We start from the raw sequence: 13,140 nt of genomic DNA, 5'->3' as shown, positions 1-13,140 counted from the left end.
AATAGCCCAACCAAACTGAGTGCATATAGATGGACATATTTTTTAGAAGGCCAAAATTTCCATATTAAAAAGGCTTTTTTTAATTGGTCTTTTGTAACATCCATTTTTTTTTTAGATACTGAATTTTAAGGTCATTAATTGTAAGCCATAACCATTACAATTAAAAGAAATTAGATGTGAAATGTTTAATTCTGCATGTAATGGATCTATATAATATATAAATTTCACTTTCTGAATTGAATTACTGACTGAACTGACTGAATTTATTGAGATGCACCTGTAGTGTAATCAACCAGTCAAAATGCATCTACACACACCAATGATACATCGAGGGTGATCCAAGGCTCAGTATTTTGCCCAAGGACACTTCAAAAATTCAGACTGAAGGAGCTGGGAATCAAACCACCAACACTCGGATCAAATGAAAACCCGCTCTACATCCTGAGCCACAGAAGTAATTGTATTTCCTAAAATCTTTAACTACTCCCTTTGTCTGTATTTGACAGGATATCACCGACGCCGTTTCTACTTTGTGTGCACAACAGAGTAAAAGTGGCAGCATGCCGTACTTTGTCACCAACATCACCAAACGACACCAAAGCCAAAATGTGCACAGAACAAATAATGAAACACGTCACATTTAGGTTTTTTTTGGTACGTGCAGCTTTTCTGCTAGTTTGAAGACTTTTCAATCGCCCTTTGCACGCTTTGTGTGACTGAATTTAGGCAACTTACAAAGTCTCACTCAAGTCTTTTTAAAAAGACAAACCCGATGTCACTCATTTGCATGTCCCAGAATCTGATATAGCACCACACATCCATGTTGTTCAAAAGTTTAAAACTTGCTCCGTGCAGCTTTATATTGTTTTTCACAGCAATACGGAAACCTCAGATCTGAGTCAAGTAAGAGGTGGGAAAAATAAATTGGGACACAGTGTTGGCTGCAGTGTCAGTTTATCTGAGACCTGAGCAGCTTCCTCGCTCCATGACTGGCCAATCAATCACTAAGGAAACACACAGCCCGACGTTATAGGCCTCAAAACTTGCTATAATGTGTTGGTTGATGGAGTGATGGTTGAGGTGGTAGAGGAAAAAAAACACTGGGTCTAAAGCAAAGGAGGACAGGATAGGTACCTATACACCATTAACTTATAAATTGAAATTAATGAAGAGAGGATTTTAAGATGGAGGAGGAGGAGGGGGACGGACAGGACCACTGTATGTGTGCATGCATGTTATAATCAGGTGTTGATTACAGACCCAGCAGCTGATTGAGAGACTTCAATCAGCAAACTAAATACATCTCCATAAGCAGTCAGGTGAAGGGAAGTTTCAATCATCATTTAATCATTAATTAACAGTGATGAGAGAGAGAGATGCCACAGAGACTCCGCAGTATCCCACTTTAGATACTGTGAGAAAAACAAAAAAAAAGAGCTACTGTCTGCAAAGCAGCATGAATTGTGAAGGAGCTAAAAATACATCCACAGTGTGGAAACTGGTATTCAGGAAAGGTGGAGGGAGGGAAGAAAAAGTTGAGTATAAGAATTTAAACTTTTCCTTTTCTTGCCCTCCTTTTCCTGTTCAAGGTGTTCGGATTTGAGTAGGTCTCTGAGCTGCCGAATCAAACTCGGCCGAAATGGCACAGAGCATGATGAGGACATGTTTGCTTAGCAGTGTAAATTCACTCTGAAGGGGGGTGTGGGCCTTGAAGCTGAGTTTATCTCCTTCCCTATCACCTCAGATCTTCTCTTATTTATCATATTTTCATATCTATCAATGATTTAAACTAGTATGGTGGAAAGAAGGTGACGTAACCTAGTGTAATTGCGTTTTTCTGCACAATGGAGCTATTTAATGATTAAAAACATTTATGAATTGTCCTATCTTGTCCATCTTCAAAACTCTATCAGACAATCAGGCCAGATCCTTTCATTGTTATCTTTGGGGTGGCAGGGGTTAACAATAAGTCTTGACTCAATAAATCAATAACTGTTGGCTAGAAGGCTGATTCTCCTCCAGTGGAAGTGGAGTTTGATAGAAAAACACGTGTATGAAACCCATTGAACATTTGTCAATAAAAAGGGAGCTGTGTTTCATTAGATTGATTTGGCTCTAAAATTCAAACATTGAGTTCATTTTGTTCAAACATGAGCAGATATTTTATCAACATCAACAAGAGGTACAAGGCAAAACCAAAATGGCGGCGATGATGCCTACCTGTCAGAAGGTTCTTCTGGAAGATCTGGAAGTGAACAGTTTGTGACGTTTCCTCCATTACTCTTGCTCCATTAGTCCATAAGAATCCACAAACGAAAAAAGAAAGAAAAAAAGTTTTGCTTGAAGTCCTCCAAAGTCAATGAGAGTTGCTCTCTCGCTTTTCCTCCGTGTTTCTCTTCCTGCTGCACCTGTGCCTGCAACAACTGTTTCCGTTAGCTTCTTAGCACCAAAATGGCGGCCTCTCGTGAAGATTCGGACGAATTCTACTTCGGGTTGGTTGGGCGGGGAAGACAGACAGACGCTGTGTGGTTTGCGGGCTGGACAGGTTCCTCGGCCAGCTCTCTGTCTCTGCCCGGGCTCTCATCGAGCAGGAGTCGCGGACGACAGACCACCAAACTTTAGGCGGAGTTTTTGCAACAAGTCTGTCAGTGGAAATCCAGCGTCCCGACTGCGTGCCGAAAGTGACGTCAGGACGCGTTCTCGCTAACTTGTTGATTGACGTCTCTGCTGTCCAATCAGAGCAAAGGAAGGGGCAAGCCTTGTTTTCACATCAACATAAATACATTTCTACCTTCTTCTTTATACAGTCTATGATTTCTACATACTGTAGGTGAAAGATGAGGGATACAAATAAATTGCTAAACATAACGGGATATTATACGTATTGATATTTTAAGTAGGTAGGCTATATGTTCTATAGGCTACGTATTTATTTTAGACACATTCTAAATAAAATTCATTCATCCATTCATCTCATCCTGAGTTATACTATGATATTTACAGACCTCAGCACTGCCTCCATGGTTGCAAAAGGCTTCTTAAAATCAACATATGTTCTATTATTTAATCTTAAAGACTTAAAAGAAATTCATCCCATTTATCCTATTAGTAGGCTATGTTTGTTCATGCTTGTGCAATGTCCTGAGTGCTTATCAAACATGACTTTATTTGACACACGAGAACCAAATAGTACCAAACAATACAATGTTTGAACTGATGTTCAGGCTTAGTTGCAGTCAAATTCAGAAAGTAGCCTAGATGATGTTACCTATCAAATAGTGTCTCATAAATGCATTTTGCCCTTATAAGCATACTACATTTACATATGCAAATGTATGCTAATTGCCCCATACATACATCTCTACAGGCCAGCTTTAAGAGGTTAATTCCCACCGACCAGAGGTCTGATGTTGACAGTGCATGAAGCCTTGGCGGTGACAGGCCTGATGCAGGTGCAGTGTTTCAATGTCTACTGTGTCTCAGCTGTTAAAGTAGACCTTTTATACAGCACACATTATGATATGTCACAGCAGGAAAAGCACAACATGAACGATGGCTGCCTTCCATTTCAAGATGTGTCACTTTCAGGGTCTGGGTATTGTGCTCGTAGACGGGCTTCCAGGGCCGTAAGTCATCATGAGATGTGTGCAGAACAAACCAGACTGATTAAGGGCATAAAGATCAATATGAGAAGTTGTTTTTTTTTGTGCTTAAAGTTGAGTGTCCCTGCTCAGGAAAAACCTGTGAGCTCAAAGAAAGTGTTGCAGTAAAAAGGTCTGTTTTAAGATAAGGCAGCTCACACAATACGTGTTTACAGCTTTTTAATGAGCAGTGCTCATGTTTATCAGGCTCTGTGATCACTCAGCTTCATATAGCCTAGCAAGTACAATACTGTGCTGTGAGCCAAAGTCTTTCTTCATTAATGTGACACTGTGATCATTTTGGCCTTGGGACAGAAGTGCTTTCAGGGCAAACACTCATAACATTCAAATGGTTGAGATCCACAAAGGCACATTAACAATGGTGGTAAGAAAATAAGTACATTAGTGAAGCAATGTGCTCGAAGGCAGCTGTGAGATGGTCTGTATCTCCTTTTCAATTTCCCCATCCATATGTCAGAGGGGAGACTTGGTTTTTCACTTATACAAGACATCTGGACATTTTAGCAAGTCATGCAAAAATACTTTTAAACCAATAAAATAATTCCTTTCAGTAAATAAAGCAGCAGATATTGAATGGTTCTTCTGATTCCTTGATGAGGGAGAGTCTAATTGGAGGAATTAGATTCGAAGAAACCCTGTCTCGTTGCAGCCGCCTCCACTTTAACTTCACTTTGAACTTTTGACTTTACAACATTTATCTGATGATCACTGATACATTTTCAGATTAATATTCTACACAAAATCATAAAGTACCTTTAAACTTTTGCTTTCAAATATTGCTTAAGATTTCCTTCTGTATCTATCTCTGATTTGCCTTTTTAAACTTCACAGATGGCTTCATTTGAATAGATGTTTGATTTGAAATAGATGTTATCTCATGTCCCTTCTTCCTACTTAATTAATAATTTCACAACCCTCAGATGTACTTTGTGACCCTGGTAATTATTATGATATTTGTTTTTTTATGCAGAACAGGTATTTTAACTTTTATGTTTGACTGATACTTTTAGTTTGTTTTGCTGATTAATCTTTTATTTCATGAGGATTTAGAACTTTTACTTTTGTTATATTGGCACTTTATTTTGTAAGAGATATGAATCCTCATCCTGTTCTATATATATCATCACTATTATGCCACGTGATGATTTTACTGTGCTATACACTAAGCACAGATATTAAACCAGCAGTGCTCACTGTACATCAAACCCCTCAGTGAATTTAAACGTTTGGCTTCCTCTTTAGCAAAAGAGCAGACAGTAATATCATCTACATTACAAAGATGATAAAAAATTCAAATTCTCTGAAGCGTTTTCCTCAGTGTTTCTTTGCCTTTTTCTTCATTTGTGTGCTCTGTCAGCAGAACGTCTATATAAGCACAATTAGCTCTGTATCTATAAATCTGCATTTTAAAACTACAATCGACCACATAAACACAAGAGGCTCCCTACGGTACTGACAAATGTTCTCAGTGTTTTCTGGGTCAGTGTGTGACACCGGAGCAGATGGCCAATTCTGCTGTTTTGAATAATTTGAGAGTTGGATGGTAATTTAGGAAAAGAGTTAACCCTTTGTTCAGACAGAAAGTGCTGAGAGTTTTGGATTAATGTCTGCAACCAGATGTGGAAAAACTGTTTTATTGAAAGTAATAGGCAGGCAACATCATTACTGATTTGGTTGTGGGATCTAAGTGGTTAAACAAGTGTGTGGACGTGCATGCATGTGTGTGTGTGTGTGTGTGTGTGTGTGTGTGTGTGTGTGTGTGTGTGTGTGTGTGTGTGTGTGTGTGTGTGTGTGTGTGTGTGTGTGTGTGTGTGTGTGTGTGTGTGTGTGTGTGTGTGTGTGTGAGAGAGAGTGACATGTTGCAGCAGAGCAGACAGGAACACCAGGTGCTGACAACCAGAGAACTGTGATTGTTCCAGAAGCTTCTCCAACAAGGAGTCACGGCAGATGCTTGGAGATGACAGAGCGGTCTGGGAGCGCGGTGACAAGGCTTCAGCGCACGTCAGGACCCAGCTGCAGCACACTGCACCCGACGTCGTGTCTGCAAGCTGTGCTGTTCAGCACCACGGGAGCACAAATCTGTACTGATCGGCCCAGCAGCAGTCCTCAGAGAGAACTTCCTGTACTCAAAGATCCCCTTCAGAAATGTTTGAAGACATATGAAAAATATTCTGCCCTGAAGAATTACTTGTGTCTGTTATGTTTTTATTTCTTTCCACAAAAAATGATATGATTAAAATGACATCTGCTCATTCTAGCACAATGATAACATGCATTATCTGTGGATCTACACCTGTCTCTTACCTTATTAAACAGCCCAGTGTTGGTGTTTATGTGGTTCATGTTTCCACAAAACAAAACAATGTGTTAAACTCAGATTTAAAGTTGGTGCACATCCTGCAAAAGACAAACATCCAGTTGAAGGAACAATGAAATAAACCCCATATTTGAATGAAGATCAAGATTTAAGTTTTCTTGCAAAACCACAGAGATAAATGAAAAAGTCATGCAGTAAAACTCATTCATAGTTTATTTGTACACTTATTTATTTTCATTCATGGAATTACCACCATTTTTTTTTTTTTTTTACATTTTATGCAGGAGAAAAAAACAAGCTAATTAAAGAGATATAAGTATGAAATAACAACTGAAACTTAATTTTGTGTCTTTTTAACACAAAAAACTACACAGCGCCTTGTGGCCTGTGCCTCCTGTCAGGTTTCAGTGAGGTTGCACTACTCTCTAGTGGTTACCTCACACTACTGCAGCAACACAGAGGTGAAGGTATAAAACTAATTCAACTCCTCTTCACATATTTTATTCTCTGGTCATTCATCAAATGACAACTCTTTGATGCCACTAATGATATTTTTTTTAGCTTACATTTCAGCTCTAAAAGGTATTTTTCTTGCCTGTAGAGTGAAATATTTCAAATTTTCAACAAATATCTGGAATTCAACCTTGATATTTATGTGTTTCTCTGTTTTCTTTCAGCCAGTGTTGTGAAAACCTTGAAGGGGAGACGAGGCTGCTTCCAGCATCAGGCGTCTCTGCCCATTATCATGTCCTAATAGCTTGCTCAATGGTGCGGCGTCTTATGTGGGTTCACCGGTCAGCCACGACACACGCCATTAGCCCGAACAAACGTTGCCTTGCAATGCTACACAAAGCATACCTTATTTGTATCACATTAGCTCTTTGATGTGGCATAGCATATTATAACAACACCTGCAATTTATCAAACAATTTTGGCACTGATTTGCTTCAGTACCAGCACCACAACAGCAGCAGTAACAGCAGCACCAACCACCATCACCCATCTCCAGCCCTGCTCTGTGTTTCCTCTACGAGAAGCTGCAGCAGCAAATAAATTAAACATGTGTCATTGAGCATGCTAAATGGCTTGCAACACATAATCATCTAAATAATTATGAGGCTGCCATTAAAGTGAGCTAGATGGATGACACGTGAGGCGTTACGGAAAAAACTGGAGGTAATGGTGCAAGATTTGATATGGGAAGGAAAAAGAGGGAAGATGGTGGTGGTGGTGGAGGAGGAGAGGGATAAAGAGGAAGAAAAAAAAGAGAAAATGCAGTTTTTCTGTGCGTTTCCTTTCCGTCAGTCTTTTCTTCTTTCTGTTAAAAAATCCCAGAGTCAAAGTACTGAGGCACAATGGGGTGATTAGCCCAATCAGAAAAGGCAGTGAGGGATTGTGGGTAGGCTGTGGCAGCGCTCACAGTCGTCTTTTTGTCCTCCCACATTTCATTAATCAGCAACCTGAGGCCCCACCGAAATCAGTTCAGCAGATTGGCAGCTCGCTCATTTGTTCCCGCGTGGCAATCAGAGCGGGAAAGAAATCAGTTCACAACCTTTATGCCATTAGCTGACATTATAGACCATCTCTTTGTGTTCTTTTTGTTACTCCTCGCATAGTTTTTTTTTCCTTCTTCTTTTCTGTGAAATGCTGCTGGAATATTATTCTCCTGGTGCCAAAATATGACCTCTATTAACCCCCAGACAGGGTATTATTTAGTACCTGGTGGTAACAATGCTGCTTAAAAATCAGAAGGAATACAACACAGGTAATGCTTATTAGCTAATCAGGACTGTTAAATACACACGCACTGTTTAAAAATCAGCCACCGTCTCCAAGTATAATATTTCATTGAGCCCAACAAATGAAGCAGCACATCACCAGACACAATAATATTCTGTGCATGGAGGACGTCGCTCTCCCACTTTTCACACAACATTACCCCACAATGTCCGTCTGCTGTCTGCTTTACACGATCCCACTTTAATGTAGAGGACGGCGGCAAACTGTAAACACAAGGCAGCACTATAAGGGACTGAATGGGCATTAAAAACCAGGATGAAAATGAACATATAGGAGACTTTTAGAGAGACAAATGTGCATTTACAAATGGTCATGGTGATTTTCGGGTGGTGCACGGTATAGATACCACGCTCGATTAATACCAGTCTTATCCAACATCGAGTTTGTTTATAGTTTTTGCTGTTATTGGGATTTATTTGGAGAAAAACTAGACTGTCACATATTTAATGACTGAGCTGCTGAATACTTGCAGACAATGGAGAACATGTTGGCTACACACAGCAGTGGTTGTGAAGCTCTTTGTCATCATGAACTGATAAGATTTTGTTCAACATTTTATTAGAGGGAGAGTTTGAACCCACAGGAAAACATGGTGTTACTTTCAATTGTGTTCACAGTGTAAGTAAATTCATAATGCTTTCTAATAAAATATGCACACTCACTTGCCAGCTCTGATCTAAAATGTTACAGAAATGGTTTATGTATAATAAATGATATTTATTTTCTGCCATGAAGTTCTCTGTCAAGTTGCATTGAGAAGTTTTGTGCTCGACATTAACTCACTCAGTGCAGCAAAATCTGCGAGGCAGCAGCAGCGGCTCTTCTCTGGAGACGGATAAAGATTGAGCTTCATCCCTTAAGGACACAACATCTGCTAAAAACCTTATCCCAATGAGAAAAAAAAAAAAAAAAAAAGGCGGGGGACCAATGTGAATGACAACCTCCAGCCAATAAACAAACTATCAGTGTGAGCCTATTGCACAAACCTGCTCAAAGTGGGATATGATTTCCCCTGGGACACAAGTAGCAACAGAGCGATGCAATAATAAGGGACCGAGTTTGTGGTGTAAAATTACAAGCAGGAAATGTAATCTGACAGAGAGTGAGGCGCTGCCTGCCACAGAGAGAGGGACGGTCGCTGGGAGGTGTCGAGAGTGACCTCTGCTGGGAGGGAACAGTCACACTCACCCACAGATTAGTCAGTAATGATCTCTATTGGTATTTAAGCTGCTAATCATCTATCATGTTAGTTTGACGTTGATTGGATTTGATAATGGATCCTCCTTGCTGCACTCCTCGGTCATGTGTTTCTCCTCAGGATGACTATACTTTTACCAGGCTTTATGCTAAGATAAACTAACATGGTGCATATTTAGCATGCACAAAGCTAATTGAGGATGGTATCAATCCTCTCAGTCAGAGAGCAAATGATTGTCAAAATATTCATTCAAATAATGAGAAATTAGTTTCTCCTCAAAACTCAGATTGGCTGAGGCCTATAAGTTCCATCCTCATAATGAGCTGCCACACACCTGATAAACATGTGTTTGTGTAAATAGTTTTACACTAAAAAAAAAACAACCTTTCTATTTAAAATTATGAACTGTGATGTGTTCATGTCCACTCTCCAGCTCCACATGCAGCATAATAATAATGCTTCTGCATCTGCGTTTCACTGGAAACTTTCCTTTTGCTGTCAAGTGAATTACAGATTCAACCCGCACATAAGACAAAGTGCTGTAATTTTATGTGTTTTTTTTGTTTTGTTCTTTTACAGAGGGAAATGTTAGGACTGGAAAGAGTGACCATGATGATTTATTTCTTTACAGCATTTCAAAACCAAACCTATCAAACGTGTCACATCTCTTCATGTTTATCTTTCTAGACCGTAACAAAACAAACCCACCTTAGCAGTGGCGGACACAGATCTCTCACAGATGGATGGTCGACTCCACTCAACCCCCAACACCAAGTACCTGTTTGCTGCCTGGATAAAGAAAAAGGACAAACAGATACACACCCAATTTGGTATAGATACAAAGACACAGCTAGATATAAAATAGATGCAGATGTGGGAAATTGTTATGTTACAGTGCTCAATTTCACATATACTGTGATAAAAATAATATGACTCTCCATATTTAAACAGACAATAATAATAAATATATACCTTCAGATAGATATACTGTAATTAACTTCATATACATAACTTAATATTTACTTGCCATTTACAGTCAGTTTGTGAATTATGTACAGATTTTCTTTCCATCAGATTATTACATATGATTATGATTGTTTTGATGTTATGTTATGTTTTGCTATGTTATCCTACATTTTGTTATGTTATGCTATGTAATGCTATGCTATGTAATGTTATGTTATGCTATAGTATACTATTATGTAATGCTATAATGTTATTTTATGCTATATTATGCAATGCTATTTTATGTAATGTAATGTAATGCTATGCTATGTGTTACGTAATGTTATGAAATGTTATATTCCAGTATGTTCTTGTACGTATGTTACGTAACAGTATATTATGTTACAGTGTTTAATGTAATGTAATGTTATGTTACAGTATGTTATGTGATGTCATGTTATGTTACAGTCTATGTTATTTTACAGTAGCCTATGTAATGTAATGTTATGTTACATAATGTTATGTTATGTGGCCATGAATGGGGCCTCAGTAGTTGTAAAGAAAAGGCAAGGAGTTCAACCCACAGATGAACAAATTTCACCTGCTAAAAACCTCAGGGGAAAAACACTTTGGCTGCTTAGCAACAACAGCGTAGACAGAAAAAAAGATTTACCACTAGAAGCAGCGACGCGGAGATGTGACAGTTTAAAGTATATAGATATATTATACTGTATATGAAAGGACTCTTTTCATTGAGTCTCATGCCTGGGGGGAAACTTTACCTGCAGGCTACCCATTTCATTTCAACTCTGATGTCACATTAGTCTTTCAGCACACTATTAAATCTCGCCAACACCAGACTCAGATATGAACACATTCATTTCCTTTCAATGCAAGCTTATTCAACCATTCTCTCCACATTCAGTATCAGCCACATTACAGGCCCCCAGGAATAAACTAACAGAGTGTAACAGGCAGAGACAAAGGCTCCGTTTTACTGTGTGAACCAGCTCTTCAAATACACAAGCCTGTTTACTGTATAGGTACCTTGAGAAAACAACTGTGATGGCAACTCGCCAGCCAGCGGAGCTCTCTCTGGGCTGTTTACACCTCAGCGGATAGGAGATAAAACTGAGTGGTTAATCACAAGCTTAAAAATTCTGTCACTTAATGCTGTAATTGATACTTGCACTAGTTTATAAATAATCATATGCAATATGTTGTGTCTGCAAAAATAGAAATTACACATCTATTCATCTCATGAAGTGAAATTTCTCTGTCATTTTGAATGTTCCTTTGTCTCTCTCTGCAGTCGGATGACACACTGCACTGTAGCAGATGACATAATTTGACAGATACAGAGCTTTCATGTTATGTGAAGCAAAAACCTGAAGGCGAAAAAATGATGAGCACAGATAAAATACAAAATGAAGAGGCTGTACTCGAGTTTCCAGCTGGCAGCTTCATTTCTGCACTTTCCAGCAAAGCCCGTCTTCTCAGCAGCCCCGTGGAGGGAAACCGTATGATTGCTGTAAATGCCAGAGGGGGGAAAGAAGAAGGTTTTTTGCCGATGTAACGGAAGCAATTCGCTTTCTCATGAGGCACGAGCAAGAGTGGAGCAGCAGCATCTGCAGATAATGGAGAGCTTATCAGTCGTGATGCGGAACTTTTACATTTTCACCAGCGGATTTTAACTGTAACAATGAACAGATGTTAACTGGGACACGAATGTTGATTGTGATTATGTGGTGATCACACAACATAGATTCACATACATCTGGAACACTTTGGCTGTTTTTCCACCACAGATGAAGGATTTATGTCAGCAAACATCTGAATTTAATTAGAGAGAGAGAAAAACAAACAGGTAAATGTTAAGACAGCTCAGCTCCCAGCCCCTCAGAGATGTGCTGTTAATCCTCAGTTTGTTATGGAGAGGAGGACTCCTCTGAGAATAATGCAGCTGCTGAACATCTGGTTCATAAGACAAGTTATCAGAGAAACAATCAAAACAAAGGTGAGTTGTCTCCAGTGTGTCTGCGAGACACTCATTTACAAATTAAGATCCGACTCCAGACCTGAAACACTTTTGATTGACATGAGAATTTGACCATTTTTTCCATACTTGTTAAATCAAACTCCTGAGAACCAGCCCTCCTCTTTTCTTTCTCTTATCTTTCCAGGGACAAAAATCACAATCTCTGTCCTGAGGAATGCAGACCTAGTCCTTCTCCCTTTTTTGAAATGTGTATCAGACATACACATAAGCCTACTTGACACCAAAGAAAGACAATACGATCTAGATACAGTAAGACAGCTAACAGGCTCCATGTCCTATTACATACGAATGGAAATATCTCACCTACTGTAGGCTACAGTAAAAGTTCTTGAATCAGTGACTTTGGCTTAAAATGCACATTCAACATCTAAATACTTGTAATTTGTTCTTGGTGCCACTGGATGGAGACAGTGAGACAAGATCTAAGCTGAGCACTTGAACACATCAGTGTACAAGCTGCAAGTTTCATGTTTGTCAGGAGGGATTTTGAGCAAATTTACTGTAGAATCTGACCCGCAATGAGGTCAGACCTCAAAGCCCAGCAGATGTTCTCATGCACCAACATCAGTCAGCGGGGGGTGGCTCTCTAAATATCTCAGAAAATAAATGTCACCGAGTGCACTTCCTGCACAGACCACAGTCAGTTAATTCAGTGATGCAATTTTGAACAGACTTTGGTGAAACTATGACTCTGTTGTAGGCTACTGATAATCTTGGACAAGAATGGTAAGTTATAAAGTTATAAGTAAACTGAAATGTGCAAAAACAACTATGAGGACTGGCAAAACAGCTGAGGCCCATAATTGTGACAAAGATAAAAAACAGACATGAACATAGGCTATAGTATGCATTATGCAAAAACAAAAAGAAAGTTAGAAGCCTTATTCAAAGTAAGAGGAGTGTATGGCTGAATTGATATGTACCAAGCTTGAAGGACATTTTTCTCAGGTTCTCATGCTGGTGTAGGCTACACATCCTTATAATAACATGGATGTGACAATGATGTAGCATTTGTCCCCACTTCAATCAGTGTTATTCCATGATGTCATGTCACAGTGACTGTAGCAATATGTATTTATCCTATAACACTGTGACTTGTTTCGAGCCGTTTTCAGCTGCTGCTTATGAGGAATTCAGTCAAAAACCAACAACAGCAGCA

This window comes from Trachurus trachurus, assembly GCF_905171665.1.
Source record: "Trachurus trachurus genome assembly, chromosome: 20".
NCBI classification, from domain to species: domain Eukaryota; kingdom Metazoa; phylum Chordata; class Actinopteri; order Carangiformes; family Carangidae; genus Trachurus; species Trachurus trachurus.
The sequence above is the reverse complement of the archived record's forward strand: the minus strand, read 5'-3'. Positions refer to the sequence as shown.